The sequence below is a fragment of the Struthio camelus genome, chromosome 1 (assembly GCF_040807025.1).
Source record: "Struthio camelus isolate bStrCam1 chromosome 1, bStrCam1.hap1, whole genome shotgun sequence".
NCBI lineage: Eukaryota > Metazoa > Chordata > Aves > Struthioniformes > Struthionidae > Struthio > Struthio camelus.
The window spans coordinates 154,920,548-154,937,983 of record NC_090942.1 but is presented as its reverse complement, the minus strand read 5'-3'; the positions used below and the strand labels follow the sequence as shown (position 1 = coordinate 154,937,983).

The following is a 17,436-nucleotide window of genomic DNA, read 5'->3' as shown; positions in this document are numbered from 1 at the left end:
CTTATGTGAGAAAGGAGGGAAAGGGGATAGATATGTCTTGGTAAATCAGTTTTACCTAAGCCATCATCCTAGAGTGAAATGTTTTTGTTAGGAGGGTATGTCTTTAGTATCACTCGTCAGGCAGAGCTACGGTTGTTTGTATGTGCTGGTTACCTATTCCCATATCTCAGACTATTTAGATTTCTTTTCATTGTAACCATAATACTGAATCTCCTGGGTTAGTAGCACTGACGTTGGAATAATTATGACATCATTACAAAATATGCACTGATATCTGCTCTCCTAATCTAAACTTTCTGGCCAATAAATCATGCGTGGAGAGTGTTAGGAGAAAGATGAAGAGATAAAGAGAAACACATCATTAGGATGTGCTAGTAACAATCAATGTACACTCTGTACTTACTGCCAAAACATCACATGCCATATTAAATGTTTCTTGTTATCTCCGGACTGTAAGAAAGATGCCAATATGTAAAATTCCTAGCTGATAATAATGGAGATTAGCATCCACACCAGAAATACAAAAAAACTGTATATCACTACCATCCTTTAAATACACTTACAGTTCAGAGGTGTATTTAAACCAAAGTTTTTCACATCCCAGGCAAAATGAGAGCTGTTTCTTTAAGAAGCTGCTTCTACCAGAGGTCAATGGCCTTACTATTATACATTAAAAGTTAAGTACAGTTATTGACAGGCAAACCACAGAAATTCGTTTACATCAATGAAGAATGGCAAATAGATACATGTATCAGGAAAGGAGCCCTAGAGGAAAAGTTCTTTGCACAGTAAAATTAAATTCACAGGTCACAGATGATTTGTTAGTTCTTTCCAAGTTGTAGAGCAGTAATTTATGGGAGAGCTCTGCTGGCCCCCCTTTACCTGCACTACAAAAAGGAATCTTTTTTATTAAAGTGTAAGTTGCATTTCCTCATATGTGACAACCCATTGATCTGAATGAATTAATATAATCCCTTAAGAACAGAGCCCTCTTATCATTCTAAAGGTAATAGGCATTTCTTTGAACGCTTTGTTTCCATGTGTTTTTGAGAAGCTTTTATTTAGCAGCTGGGATGGAGGAGTAGCTAGAGGGTTGGAAAGTTTGTTTTCAATGCAAAGAGATGTCAAATGTCAGCTATTCAGGTTGCCCTCTTGATGTAAACAGATTTCCACTGCCTGCTTGCAACTTCCAGAAACAAGCAGTGGAATATACTTTTCAAAAATAACAACTTCAGCTAATACAGCTTGTGAGGCAAGGCTGGTCTTCCTATGGCAGCTCTGCAGCTCTTCTCCAAGCCATCCTCTACCCCAGCATGGTGGCAGAGACATGCGGGCCGCGAGAGTGCAGCGAAGGACATCCTTCATGATCCTACAATGAAGCGGTCCATAAGGTAGGAAGAGTTGGGGCTCTGCCTGGGGGACTGACGGGAAGTCATGGCGAGGCTGAAAGAGCACCTTTGATCTCGGGAGCAGCTCTTCTGCATTGGAAGCACTGAGGCCCGTCGGTCTCCTAGCTGACCTATCCATAGGAAGAATGGATAGACTGAGCATATGTTTTGTTAAGGTGAATTTACGCAGCGTGTCATACCAACAGGGAGCTCCTGAGATTTGAGGGACACTGTAGGCAATTTATACTCTGTCCTTTTTATACAGAGGAAAACAAAGACGTGGAAGTCGTATTATTTTCAAAGCCCTCCAGACACTGCAGCTGCCTCCTACACCCATCTATGTTGGGGTCCCTCTTGGAACGAGAGGTGGCCCGACAATGCTGGTCTGCAGCTTAAACATGAGGTTATTCCCACTGCCTGCTATCTCACCCTGCTATCTCACCTCCTCTGATCAGGAAGGAGATAGGGGCGTTGAAGGAAATAAGATTTCCGTCTTTTCTACCCTTGACTTCTCCTACCACTGAGATATGTCAAAACCCATGAAATAGCCTCTGCCTGTAGAGTTTACCTTGCCTAGAGTAGAGGACCTCCTACTAAACCTGGCAAGGCCCCAAAATTATTTGTCTTTGTTGAGGAGTAATTAAGTACTAAATACATGCATTGGAGATTAACAACTGGGCAGCTGTGTGAGAAAACATCCACTGCAAAAAGGTTAGCAGACAGAACAAGAGTATCGAGTAGCACTGCAGGGCTTTAAAACATTTTAGATGGAACTACCCATAAGGCAGCTCTCAGTTGTAACTGCTGTTTTAATAGGCTTTTGTTAATTATTTCTTCTTCTCCCCATTTCCATCCCTATTGCAAAGTTTCCTCGTGCCTCGTGCAATGGTGGTACCAAACAACAGCCCTTAAATTCATCTTCGCACTGGGCTTCCGCAGAGCTGGTGGTATAGTGCTGGTTCCTTTGCTCACAGGAGCAAAGACATTAATACGCCCTGCTTGATTTTTTTCACCCATCTGCCCCACAAATGACCCTGTGGTTACATTGTACCAAGACCTAGAGAAAGCTGTTACTGTCTGAGGATCAAGATTGTTAGTAAATTGAAGGAAATGCATGATTTTTCTCCCAGTTGTTATATTTGCTATCTCAGTGTGCATGTATATAGGTGGGTTTATAGGTGATTATGTGCGAGAAAGAGATGAACTGATGGAGGGAAATGTTCCAGAACACTTTCATCTTTTAGTTAGAAAGAGGATTTTTTTTTATCTGATTTTTATCAAAGGTGACATAACAAGTAATGGAAGGATAAATAATTTTAAACCTTCAGTGAAAGAGGATCCTTTAATAAAGAAAGGATCTGTCTTCGAGATTTAACTTTCTTAAATCCTCCAAATCCTGAGCCAAATGCAATAATATTCTGAAATTTTACTCAGACAGTTTTTACTCAACGTGTATTAGGGATAAGTAGCAATCACCCCTAAATAACACACTGGACACTCATTCCATGTGGAACGTGCATGTTGGAGCACTATATATTTGCTTTCTTTAAAATACCTTCAGGCTCAGGAGGTCCTTTCTAAATCTTCCAAAAAATGTACACGCGGTATTTTTTTTCCTTGGCAATGCATGTGTGTACAAAAATGTACTGACACATATTTACTAAACCGTTACCTTCCCAATTAGTGAATTTATTAGTATGGATGCTTTCTTCCATAAATACTGTTATTAAATACATGAAGTTATTGTTCTGAACTGCTTTCCTGAGAGGCTGCTCCCTGTAAAGAGCAGAGTCAGTTCTCTATTTGGCTGCAAACTAGGCTGAAATTCATAATAAAACTTTCACCATAAAAGAGAAAAAAATCAAAACTCCAAACAAAAATAACACCCCTATGATTCATCAGTGACTAAATCCCCAAAAAGATAGCTTTAATTTTTCTTAGGGGAAAAAAAGAAAAAAAAAAAGAAAAAGATAAAGAAAGTGAGAAAGATGCAGCGTTTCTTGTAAGATACTCCCTTTTGAAGTCATCGTATTAAAAAGGCTGCTAAAGGGATTGCTTGGTGCTGTAATTTGTGGAAAGGAACTCTCTTAATTATAGTCAGAGTTTATTGCATCTCTCCCTCTCTTTCCCTGTGTGTGTGTGTGTGTGTGTGTGTGTGTGTGTGTGTGTGTGTGTGTACGCGCGTGTGTGTGCTGAGAGCTGGAGAAAGCTGGCAGCACTACCTGAATAGCTATTGAAAGAGTGAGACTTCTCAGTTCCTGCTTCATTACTGGGTAGCAGCTATTCCAGCGTGTGAGAGCACCTAACTGCATTCTCCCATCACAAAGCCCTTGGTAAGTCCCCTTTGCCGACAGAGCTGCAGATTATCTTAGCAAAAGGCAGGACGGGGGTGGCAGGGAGCCATGGGGGCACTCAGAGCCTGTGTGTAGCTTCGGATCAATTAGATTTAGGAGATGTTTGTAATAAATGTGTTAGATCTTTTGTGCTTTGCTGGGATGCGAAAGGCAATTGCATGGAATGTTTTATGTGCTCAAGAGCATTGTTAAGTACATTCAGGAGCGCTTGAAACCGGGCAGGATTTTTTGCACGGGAGATGAGACTGGTAAATGCTCCTCAGAGCTGCAAGAAGAGTGTTTCTGCTTTGTTTTGTTTTCCCCTATCATTTTCCTCTTGCGTCCCTCTCTCCCTTTACTGTGTTGAACGTGTTAATAGGCTCAGAAAGAAGAAACTGTGTCTTCCTGCTGACTGATGGCTTTTGAAATGTAGAACTTTTATCAGAAGAGGGATGACAGCTGAAGCTATAGAGGAGATATGCGTGCTTTTTATTTGCATGTATGTTCTTGTCCATGTTTCTGGTGTTGATTGTGCAGATTTACCATGCTCAAGAAAAGTCCCCAAAGCTGGGAGATACACATTTACTGCTCAAGACACCAATGTGCATGCTTGTTAAATGCGCTTGTATCACATGTTTTATTAGTCATCCGCCTGACAAGTGGCGCTCTCCAGGTAGCTCCTTTCACTATATGTAGCAAAAAGCCCTCCCAAACAGGCACTCTAAAGAAAAAGAAGGAAAAATCTTTATCTTTATCCTATGAACCAAGCTTATCAGGCTCAACCGAAAATGATAGAGGCCATCGGAGAGGTCAGGTCACAATTCTCCTTGCCCCAGGTGAGCAATGGTACTTGATACAAGAGTCTGGCATGATGCAATTATTTGAGGGTCCCAATGCCCCTTGGAGCTGGGTGCATTTTGATTTGAAAAGTATGAATGAGTCACTCCAGGGACAGGCTGCTGGTTATTGGCTAGCAATACAGAGCGTTAACAGAATGACTGTCTCCTACCTGAATCCACATCTACTTCCCTGATGGATAAATCCAATCTAAAAGAGCAGACTCTCCGACTAGCAGGATATGGGACCACTGACTTACCTCTCACTGTCAGTCCAGGGCAGTTCCTTGTTGGCTACAGCTGTCCGTGGGATCATATAGATGGCATAGCCATATTTATATCTATGAAAGGGAAAGCTCTTCTTACATTTACAGAACATAACTCTAGTGACTTGAAACTGTTGCTCAGTGTCCCCAGACATCATTTTCTCTGGCACTGAGCAAACATGATAGCTCAAAGGATTAGGTTTTAGGTCAGAAATGGTTGCTTTCCCGTTACTGTGGGTAAATTTAAATCTCCTTATACAGGTCAAAGGGGCTATATTGATTTTTTTTCCCTTCCAGATGACTTCAGTATTTATTAAGGGACAACTTTAATAAGCTGGTATTAAAACAGGTCTCAGATCTGCAGCCAAGCACAAAATAGGTGTTGCTTCCAGAAAAATAGTCATTTTACATTAGGTTGATAGGGGAATGATGCTAAAGAGTGCAGATGACCAGGGGATTGATAAGTCAGCTTGTATAACTTGATGCAGTGTGGGTTACAAATAGGAAAATGTCATATGTTCCAGGTTTTAGGAGACAACCTTACTTCATCAATAACAAACAAAATTGTTGTCAAATTCACATCATTGTTTGGGACACTTAGTGCACTAAATATAGTTCCAAGGTGCAACAGAAGGAAAGATAATCACCAGATTAAAAAGAGAAGCTATAACCAAAGAACTTTTTTTATGTATGTTTGTGTCTTCTACATAAGCCTGTTGCTAGAGTGCTCTTGACTATAACTGTGCATCGCCTTTTCTATGTTTCTTTCTTTTTTCCTTTTTTTTTTTTTTTTTTTTTTGCTTTCATCTACCTGGATGTGTGAGAGAGCAGAAATACTGTAATGAGAAGAATTCCAGTGTGAAGGGGATTCAGAACAGGTAGTTCTGATCATCTCTGCCATATCCCAGCCTCAAACTCAGCCTTGACCATACTCATTTTAGTAAGGAGATTCTGCTGTCATCTGTTCACTATCAGCACAGCAGGACGTTCTCAAAGCAACCTAATGCCAGGTCAGGAAGGTAGAAAAATGCTGGGTGCTGTTTTTCAGGGACCACATGCCATGACCCTTCTGCCTGCTGAAAATGTTGTACTCTGTGAGGATGCTGTGAGCCCCCATTAGAAAAAGTGACAAGGAAAGAGTCTTAGCTGGCACACAGGATCTATGTTTTCCTGTTCTGTAGAACCTCACCTGTGGCACAAAGGACCTGGCTCCTCTGCCTTCCCCACAGATCTGCCTCAGCGCAGATGGGATGAGAAAGGAACTCCCTATTTCTTCCCACATAGGGTATGTGCACATGTGCACCTGCTAGGCAAGACTGCACGACTCTTGAGTGGGCACCCACACATCCGTGACATAGATAGCCTGGTAAGCTGTGGACAGGAGATGTTGCCTACATTCGAGATGATCTAGTTGTGTGTCGGCATGTAGTCAGCATGTGTTTCCAGGTAGTGGCTTAGTCCATCTACTCTACCAGCCACAGCAGAGAGTTATTTCTGGGGGATGATGAGGTGTTGTCCTAAGTTGTCACTGATACAAAAAGTCTTCAGACCTTGCTGGCATGAGCCGCAGAGATCTACACATACCTTCAAGCCAACCTGGATTTTGATCAGAAATTCTCTCTGTTGCTTCTCTGACTTGAAATGAGCTCTCCCTGTCCCCATTCCCCCCGCCTCCATCAAAGATTACAATTCATGAAGCAGAAAATGCCAGACACTCAAGCACTGGCAGAATTCTTTTAAATTATGTTTCTACTTTATCATCCTTTTATATGTCAAATTTTTCTGTTTCCCCTCTCTATATTTATATATAGCAAAATGTATCAATCCAAGCATTTCAATACTCATAATTAAAGCATAATGGTCCATATATTCTCAACTACAGAACAAACAGGGATTTTCAAAGGACATTTCCTGTGTCACGGGTGGCTTCTGTGTGCACGACTTGACCACAATTCCACTTATAAAAACTGCAAAACAAAATCAAGGAAGCAGGGGTCTGGTAAAATTCGTGTTTTGGTACCCTAAAAGCCCTCCTTGTTGTCCTCAGGCACCTTCTTTCTTCTCTCCTCACTTCCTGTGAGTTCTCTGTGGGTTTGGTTTAGACTTAAGCTCTCTGGAACAGGTATCACGTCTCCACTCATTGCGGACCTTCATTTCTTTCATGCTGCTGCATGGAAATATAAAATATTAACCAAAGCGAGAGTACTTAGAATGGAAAAAAACCTCATGCAATCTTCTGATCCTGATTGCTCCTTTTTCTGTAAGTCCTTATACCCTAGCAGGGTCAAAAGGAGAGAAACCTACCCTAGAGAAACAGCTCAAAATCCAAACATCTGTTACCTCCTTGTATTACAGGGGAGTGGTAAGGGTGGAAGGACCTTGAAAAGCTATACCCATGCAGTTAGCGGGGGAGTTCTGAATGAACAATAAAGACATTTTCCAGCACGGCATTCTCGTGATTAGAATGACTTACAAACTGTTTTTGTCATTGCTAGGACAAGAGTGGAACTGACATTTAGTAGCATACGAATTCCCTGGTAATTGGTGCCCCATAATGTAAATTACGTTAGAGGCAGCTCACTAACTCCCAGTACAGCAAGTGTGCATTTTACTTTTCTCTCAAAGGGAGACACTCATTTCTCTCAAAGGGAGAGAGGTACATTTTAGAAGACAACTACAGCATAGGGAAGATACAAGCCTAGGACTTTGCAGTCAAAATTCCTTGCTGACCTGAAAAAAAAAAAAAAACTATAGCCAGAAATGGTACAGTGAGTCCAAGTGTTGCCTTAACTGCACTTTTGTATTAAGCCTGCTAAACAATTAGGAAAAGGAGAGGAGAGCAGAATAGGTAACTAGGTAATAGAAGGTGTGACCACAAGTACCCTTCCCATTCTTTTAAACCTGGATCAAAGTTCTTTGACTTGAAATTGGAGGTTTTTTCACCGAGAAACTGTGGCAGGATATGTTCTCAGCACTATAACAGATGCTAGCAAAGCAGCTTATTTCCATTATGAAAACAAAGCTGAAGTGCTGTAACATATGTTGTGTTGATTCATGTCTTAGAAAATATCATTCCATGGAGATATATTTGATAAATGCAATAAGAAAGCAACTGATTCCTTGGAAAAATGCTTTTGACTGCAGCATTAGCCACTTGCATCTTGTACTTGACAGACACTTAGATGCAATATATTTTGATATCTTGCCATAAGATTTAAGAAGTTTCATTCAGATGCAATACTATTCCTTCCTCTTCCTGAATGTCTTAAAGGATGATACTTGCAAATGGAAAACATTGGTAAAAAAATTCCTTTTATGGGAATCTGATCCTGATGTTCAGTTGCTAGCATTCAGACCTTAAGACAGGACAGTTCTTTATCTGTGAAACCGAGATAACATATCTGTCTCTCCCTCCACATATACACCCTTTGTCTGTCTTCTTTGCTTATAATGCATACTGAGGGCAGAGACTGTATCTTATTATATGTGCAGCACCTCCACAGTCAGCACCTACACAGCTCTTGGCTGCAGCCTGTAGGGGCTCTTCTAAAAGAATTTTCTGCACATGCCACTAATTGATATTCTCAGTACCCGCCTTGGATGACCGGATGGTGCCAAAGATCCTAGGAGCATTTCCCTCCAGAATACTGAGCCTAGAAACACCTGCAGGCTTCAAAACACCTTCCAAGTGTAATCGTCTGCTGTGGTCACTGAGAGCTTCAGTTTCCCCATCTATTACTTTGACACCTTTTACAAGTAATAAAATCCGCATCCAAGTGTTTGAAGAAAAGACTTATCATACGAGTTCTGGAATAAGGGCGTCTGGGAATGGATGTGGCAATTATATCAATGATACTGAGAAGTACCAATTTCTTTGACAGTTATATTGGCTCCAAGGACTGACAACAGTAAATGATTGTTTTTGACAGTTAACTAGGTAAGGTGAATCCGTGGGGAGCTGATAGGTGCCCTAACAAGGTATATTCTTGCAGAATTTTCTTTCTGACCAGAAACCCACTCCTGTAACTGACAGCTGGCACCTTCAGTAAAATTTAGCACAAAAGAATCTAAACAACGACATAAATGTCCCAAGCCTGTCTCTGTACGTTTGGCTGAAACATGCTGTGCAAAACAGGAGCAGATTCTGGAGAACTATCTGCTCTTAGCTCCCTGTTTAGTACATGTTATGCTAAAATATTGTAAGAAAATTTAAGAGGTGTTCTTCACCCCCTTTAAAGATGCAATAAACCATCTCTCAGTGGAAGCAAAAGCAATTAGTGAATACATCCTTGATGAATTTCATCCACATCAGGGGAGTTAAATCTGGTTGTAGAGAGAGAACAGGGACCAGGGAACCTGTACAGAACAGCTGGCTCTACATCCTTGCCTATCTCATTGCTCCACTGAGATCACTGGGAGAAGGACACAAGTTACAGCAGCCCAGCACAGGACAGGGAGAGAAAAATCAAAAAATAAAATTGATCCAAAAAGCAGCAAAAGATTTTATGAGGAACACATTTTATGTTGCTTTTCTTGAGGAAGATATAATGAACTCGATCATTTCTCTAGCTCAGCTAAAAGCCTGATTTTTGATACAGTCTTAAAAAGAAAACTCAAGTAGTTTGATGTAAAAAGATCTCTTTTATTGTGCTCAAACTGGAAATTTTGGGAAACGCCTTCACATAAAGCCAAATCAGCCCATCTCATAAACCTGTTGTCCGTTAGCTGCATTCAACCAGATGTCAATACGGTGACTCAGGATTCAGCACAGAACAGGAAAACTACCAAGCGCTTTTCCTTCAAGGTACTGTTTTCTTCTTAGAAGTTTAATCAGCTCCCCAGAGCTTATTATCAGAACAAGTCCTAGCTCAGAAAAGACACTTAAGTGTCTTTCTCATACAGTTGGGAAATCCTGCAACCCCATGTGTTGAGCTTTGATCCTCCTTTTGGACATTACAGGTAGGAGAGAGAAGGGAGATGTAGGAGGGCACTCATCCTCTTCCTCACTCTTTCCCCTGCTCAGCTGCTTCCTCCTGCAGAGGCCAAATGGCATCTCTTGCATCTCTTGCCTCTGTGCTTATCCGCAAACCCGTGGATGGAGCTCCAGGAAAATAGTCATAGTGTGTGGTTCTCTAGTCTCTGTGCTTTCAGATGCCAGGTTTCTCTTTTTTTTTTTTTTTTTTTTTTTGAGAGTGACACAATATCTTGGCCATATCCACAGCATTAAACAAAGTTTAGTCACTTAGCAATGGAGGAGAGAGAGCTTATCTATTGATTGAACTCCCTTTAGCTGCTACCTGACGTTGCTGAAGTTAAGTTTATAGAATCAGTTGTTTGTGCCAGCAAATTGCAGTACATAGCCTTAGAATGGGTAAATAGCTGCAATGCTATATTTAAAAATGAAAAATTGATTTCTTCATGTGAAAGGCATGTGACATAGGCAAGTATTCACTCCTCTTTGTTCACTGGGAAGCACCACTGGATTATACTTTCCAGGCCACTACAGAGAGTGATACAGATGCGAGTTACTGCCTGACTCTCAGTACAGACCCCCTTTGAATTCTCTGAGCATATTTTTCAAACTCGATATCCTGTGCCATGTGTTTCTGAGGTCAGAGCTCAGCACCTCTGTTACTCAGCTAGCTGCAATGGTTTTTAGCCTGGCCTACCCCAGAAGGGGCTTGTAATAAAAAGTAAAGAATAAAGGCACTCATATGTGCTTCCTCCCAAAGATTTGATTCTCTTGACTTACGGCTGGGACTACCTTAAAACAAAACTGTGATTTGCTCTGGATAGCAGTGGGGTATGGGGACAAAGAGCAGGGGTGGGAACAGGGGCAGTGGAGGGAAGAGAGAACATGCACCAGTCGGTGGTGGTAGTGCATCACCTCCATTGTGTGCCAGATAAAATATCGGAAAAGTCATCAGGCTTTTACCATCTGCTCAATTTTTGGGTTGCTTCCAGAAAAGGACAATGCCTAAAAAGACAGTATCCATTTTAGCTAACGGAGTACACTCTCTTCACAAGTACAAATCACATGCATTTCACTTGTGACCACTGACAAAAGAATAGTCTTTCCACTTCATGTGATGACATATACTAGATATAAGGCTCACTTTTCCTAATATGCAACTAATACACACAGCTATACATGGACTTCTAAGCAAGCAACTCTTCTTTTCAGTAATGAGTATGTTATTTATTAGACTTGGCTAAGCCTGCCAAGTTTAAATCTGTATTTAATCTTATCTTAAGATATTCAGTGTTAGGATTTTGGTTCAGGAAAGTGTCAGCATAAACATATATATCGCTATGTCTGGAAGTACCCACTGTACAGCTGCGTTCCAAAGCTATTCCCCCCGAAACATGCAACACCTGTGTGTCAGTATAGCTCTCATTTTTCATTTTTAACAAGTGAGAACTGAGAGCATACCAGAGTGACTAGCTTATGATCATAGATTGTATGAACTGCCATCCTTGTGAAGTCTGCTTAAACCAGTGACATTCAAAAAACCCACAAAAAACTGCAAAAAACAAATTAAGGACCATCACATTTCCAGAAAATATATCTTAAGATCTGATCTCATAACGTAACGGTCAGACAAAATCAAAACGCTATTTACAACAGTGTCCTTTCTTCTTGGCTCTACAGTTGTTAAAGGCATTTAGCCTGAATTAATAAAAAGAAAAACTGCTCATGACTAGCTTAAGGAGTAACATGTGGCATGTAATTTGGATTTCTGAGTGATTTAGACAAGTAAGCTGCATTACTCATCCCTCTCATTTAAGATATGTAGATTTGATAATCTTACATCTGGATTTTCAGCCAAACTTTGGGCTGCTTTTTTGGTTGTGTGCTGGAGAAAGACATTCATCTTAGAATGAGCATAGCAGGGTAAAAATTGACCAATTGGAAAAAAAGAGCAAATGACAGAAAGTGACCCTGGGCTATAGCAGTGTATGGGAGCCTTCAATTTTTCTTCAGTAGCAGAATGATTCTTTTACTTTCTCTCCAACAGCAAACAGTCTCTTTGGATTTAGTGCAGGATCCATCTAGAATTGCAGCAGCACATTGGTACAAGCCTTGTCCACCCCCTTGTTCCAGCTAAAAAGATCATCACCGGAACACCTTGGCAAGGATAGCATGAGCGACTAGACTGGAACAGATGCATGGGCAAGCAAATCAGAACCTTCCACTCTCAGAAAAAAAGGTTTTTAAAAGGAGAATTTAGGAGAAAAAACATGCTACTTTTATCAATGGTCCTGCTGTGTTAACAACTTTCATTTGCACATGCGGCAGAAATAATGCCCAGCTGCTTGCATAACTGTTAGTTCTAATTGTTCGAATCTGTGTGTTCCCTTTCATTAACTACTATATTGGGGCTATCCCCAGACATTGTCTATCTGCAATGCAACGGAGACAGTCTAGTCTGCCCAAACAGCCAAGCCAGTGTCAGATCTGTTGATACAGGTGAGAAAAACTTCCTATGATAAGCGTTCAGCTAATATAATCTGATCCATCCTGAAATGAAATTATAATAAATAATGAAACAAAATGAAACAAAATGAAATAAAATGAAATGAAATTAAAAACAAAACAAAACAAAACAAAATTATCCCAAAAATGTTTATATGAACTCCAAGGGCAAACCTAACAGGCAGTTAAGTCGTATCCGTATGAAAGGTAAAATTTTCCAAAGGAAAAAGGAACCAAAGTCTGTATATTTTTTAGGCTTTTGAAAACAACAGCAAAAAAAATCCTTAGCCAAGTTCATCTACAGAAACAGATGTTCCACACAGATAAAGAGAGGTACAGAACCAAGCACAGATTTTTTTCCCCATCTCAAATGAAAAAACAGTAAGTAGGAGTGGCAGCTTCTTTACGCCCGTTTCTTTCCCTTGGCAGATCTCTCTGGTTGCTGAAGCCCGACCAGGTTCCCTAAACATCCTGACAGACCTTGTAAGAAGTTTGGGAACACCTTTGGGAAAATGCATCTTAGCGTGGGGCTTTGTCTCTAGAGAGACTACTATTAAGGGCGTCTGGAAGGAGAACACTAACGATTTCATGATGGACTAAGTACAATGTCCTGAGAAGAGCTGGCTTCCCTCATGGTTGATTTTTAATTTAAAGGATCAAGGGAATAAATTTGAGCATGCAAAAATATCAGTGTTGCAGCCAAGCAATATGAGCTACTTTTGGCACCATTTGCTCATTTGGCACATTGGCACACAGCAAGGTGAGATCAGCTTTATGCAGCTGAACCATTGGTCAAATGTGCTGCCAAGTCCCTGGTACTGTTTTGAATACATGGGGCCCTCTGTGGATGCTAAAGCCAGAGTCTGCTAAGGCTGGGAGCAAGTGCCAGCACCTACAGCAAGGGCCAAGGGCAGCCTCTTGCTGAGGATGGGGTCAAGCCACAAGACTTTACAGTGGGGGAGGCCTGACTCAACTCTGAGTGATGTTAATACAAGCTTCTCAGTGACTTTAAAGGGTTTTCTCTCAGGAGAAGCTGATATGGACTTCAGGCCTCTATTATGCAGCCTTGTGAGCAGTTTGTCAGAGCAAGAGAAAAGCTGAAGGTAACATCAAATTATGCTTTTTTGCCTTGATTGGGATTTTCTAATTCCCCTGCTGCCTGAAGGAGGGTCTTAAATGCAATGCATTTCCCATGAGTAGAAGTGAGGGCCCACTTGATGTGCAGGTTCCCTTTCATAGCAGCAGCAGCATTGGCTGATGGCTCCACTGGGCCAAAACTACCCTGAGGAGCAGGTGGAGACTGTTCTTCTCTTCCTCTCCCTCCTCGTTGCAAGGCACTTGGCAGTGTGGGCACAAGGAGCTGCTTTTCCCGTGGCTGGGTGTACATTAAACATAAGGTGAAAGCTACAGTATTTGCTTATGCGGTAGATGTGCCTCCAGAGCAGCAGCAAGCAAGACGTTGCCAGTAAGATTACCAGCACTGTTAAGACACACATAATGTTTGCATCTAGGTCCTGAGAGAAAAATACAGGGAGGATAGAGGTGATTTGACCTGGCACACAAGCCCATAATGATCAGGCTGCAATTTAACACAAGATATATAGAGATGTGGTTTTGGCCTGGTAAGAAGGGGCAACTCACCTACTAAAATAAACAGTTTCTGTAGGAAGCATTAAAAAAACAGATGTATAAAAACCAATAGGATTGGGTTACTAATCTAAAGCTATTACAATTTTACGAAGAAAGAATAACCAGGACATAAACCGTTATTCTCACGGTGTCCCTGTTTGCATTTTAGCATGCAGTGTTTGGAAGTCAAGGTGGTAACAGGGCAGCCCCAGAGCCCACAGAAGCAAGAACAGGGACGTTTCTGACAGCACAAGTTCTCAAGCCAAGTGATTCAGAAATTGGCAGCCCCACGCATGCAGCAAACACCAACAAACACATCAGAATGAATTTGAAGCTGTTATCCCACAGATCTGGAACAAAAAAATAAATATAAAAAGGTGTTACCAGTGTGAGCCCTGGGGAACTTGTGTTTGACTTGGCACAAAAAAACATACTGTAAGATTTTTGACCTGACAGTATCAGCTGCGACCTTTTATCAAGAAGGTTTATGCAGCCTTGAAAGTGAGGATTTGGCAATTAACAGTAATAAGTTTGTCAGCTGTGCTGCCTTGTTTAGATATTGTAGAAAATTATGTACACACCATGTGAAAAAACATGTATTAATCCCACTGATGGCAAGAGGGCACTCAGAAGATGTCATCGTTAATGTTGTTTTCACAAAGCTTCTAGTTTCAGTGCTGATGTTTTCATTGCTGAGAAGATACAAGCTTTGAATCATCGAAGAGTGAGACGCAACAGTCAAAGTGTGAAGTAGCTCTATGTAAAAGAATTTTGACTGAACATTTCACTCTCGCTTTAATTTATTACAATTTCTTCATGTTTTTAGGCTAGGATCACCCCTTCTAAATGGGACATAATCTTTTTACAACATTGGGCTTCATGATGTCTTTCGTGTTTATAGGAATAAATTAGCTTTAGCATATTTTTAAAGGGATAGTTTGGCTGGTATTAGATTTTTAGTAAAAAAAAGAAGTATTGTGGGCAAAGTGTTCAAAAATATAAAGCTAAATGTGGACTTCTGAATGGCATCTCTATCTGCATCTACATATGTAAAACTGCCAATACGACTTTCTGGGCTTACTAACATGGTGCAATGATGAAGTTATTGGAAGTAGAATAGTGGGATTAGGAGGGTACCTTCGCCCAGCCAGAGACCTCCTGAACAATGCCATGCTGCTTCCAGGATACATGCTGGCCTGGATACCGTTACATAGTAATGCATTACGCCAGTTTAATGTGTCCAATGAAACCTAGCTTGAAAACGTGACATCCAAATTGGCAACTTATATTTGTTTCTGTCATATTTGCTTGAGGAAAGTTGTATTAGCCGAAGTTCGGGGAGAGTAAGTGTTTTGTCCTTCAAGGCTTGGCTCATATAACTGCTTTTCAAGAAGCCAGTGGTACTGTTAATGAAAATGCTTACACTATAAGTAAACATTAGCATGGCTAATATTTAGCAACATAAACAGAACCTTCTTTATTTAATTCCTAATCTGTGCTAGTTTCATTATTGGGTTCAAAACCTTTCCTGTTTCTCTCTCTTTCCAAGGGACTAAGTAAATCAGTTCTGACATTTGAAGCAGTGTATTTACAGCAGTGGGGAGCATGTGGCTCTGGAGGGTGACTACAGTGAAAAACACGCAGTGGAAAAGGCCTGGGAGCATTCATCACCCAGGGAAACTGAGAAGGGGGCTAGCCCTCTCAACATCTTCTTTTTCTTTCTTGTTGTAAAAGTAGGAAATGGAACATTAAAACATTTTGCTCCGCTTTCAGATCTAAAAGTAAGGAATTTGACATGGCTATACTAATAGATGAACGTATTATCCACATTGGATGGTTTTTGTCCCTGTCTCCTGTCTCCCCGGGAAGAGAGGAAGTACCAGTTGTTACTGCTTCATTAATTGTTCCATTTCTTCCAGTGGTGAAGAGGCAAATTCTGAATGCCAACTGGCACAGTATGCAAGGGTGTATAATTTATGAGGAGTTTGTGAGAAACTGGAAAGATGTTTCCTAAGCTACAATCAACATGAGCATAAGCAAAACATTCAGCCTGCAATCTCTACCACACAGTGTGGTTGCCCATGCCTAGTTATCACTCTGCACATATTTTTTACTTTCCTGAACTATAATTCTCGAGTTTAAAAAGTACTACATTTTTTTTAGACTGGAAGGCTTCTCAAGGGAGAGGGGGACAGTCTGGAAAAAGCAAGATTGAAAAGGTATAAAAATACACATATCTTGCCAAAAACAGATTAACACAGTTGAATATTGTGGTAGGGAGAGGGGATATAAAAACAGAGGCAGGATTCTTATAAAAGATAGTTCCTAAGTGGAAATGGAGATGGTCTGGAGAAAGATAGGGAAGGCAGCTTTTCACAAACAGGAGAGGAGAGGAAAGAAAAGTAAAAGTGTAGGAATCTTGGATACACAGAGTTACTGCTATTAGCTTTTAACTTTCGTAACCAAGCTATCTGCGTAACTGGCAATATTATCAGGACAAAAGCCAGGTGTTGACAGATTTTCGCAGATCTACAAATGTTTAGTGATATCTGAACCATTCTGCAAAGACCTATCTGATTGTATACAAAGGGGAAAATGGACACACAGATACTTCAGGATTTAAATTCTCTTCTTCTTATATATTCTCCTTCCTCCCTTCCAGTAAGAGAATTTCATTCTAATATCACAGCTCCCTGGAAAAGAGGTTCTCTTGAAGAATAACCCCACAGCCCTATCTCCTCCCTTAAGTTACCTACACTGCCTGTCTCCCACAGAAAATCAGAAAGTCCAGCCTGCTGCTAAAGTAAACCTGCCTTGAGCTCCATACATTTTTGGCCAGATGTGAACAGAGATAACATTAGTTTCCCAGTGTTATATGCTTCCAATCGCTTTCTTAAAGAAGAAGCATCTGGCTTAAATAGAAGGAACATCACTAGGAGGAACTGGTAGCGACTGTGGTCCCTGTTCTTGGTGGTGCCATAGGTAGCAGACAGGATTTGTATTGTCATACAAAGAGTCCTTGGCCTGGCAAGCAGTGTGGTAGTGCGACTCGTCATTGCATACCTTTATTAATACCTTCACCTGGGTGCAAAGAACTGAGCAAAAGGCAAAGCACAGTTCACCTCAGCATCGCATCTCCAGTGCGTGCATGTGTGGGTGTGTGAGAGGCGATCCCTTGACCTGTGAAGTAGTGTGTCCTCACACTGTCTTAATTTGAACACTTTCCCTTGATGATCCGCTCACCGAATGAATACAGGTTGGCCAGGAGGGGGTTGGGAGAGAAAGCTAGTGGAGGGGCCACAGGGCCAGTGCTTAAGTAGATCTCATGGTTATTAGAATTGAAGTGCTCACATAGTGAAGGTGGCTGGATTTTGTCTTCACCATCTCTTCTAGAATAATTGCAAAATCCATTTAGTTTGGCTTAATACATTTTTTATGTGCATGTGAGTTTCAGTCTAAAGTGAAAATAATGTTCAGGACTCTTTTCCATTAAAACGATATGCATAT

General features: G+C 41.0%; 1 protein-coding gene across 3 annotated transcripts in view; it reads left to right on the top strand.

The window, feature by feature from the left end:
- Positions 1-3,619: 3,619 nt before the first annotated feature.
- The window catches only part of ST6GAL2 (ST6 beta-galactoside alpha-2,6-sialyltransferase 2), a 186,438-nt gene continuing 172,621 nt past the window's right edge, over positions 3,620-17,436 (top strand). For 2 of the 3 annotated variants that reach the window (XM_068925573.1, XM_068925578.1), the window contains exon 1: positions 3,627-3,721. The gene's annotated coding sequence lies outside the window, so the exon portion shown is untranslated. Of the gene's footprint in view, positions 3,722-17,436 lie in introns of all 3 variants that reach the window. The other variant, XM_009665510.2, reaches the window with a different exon arrangement.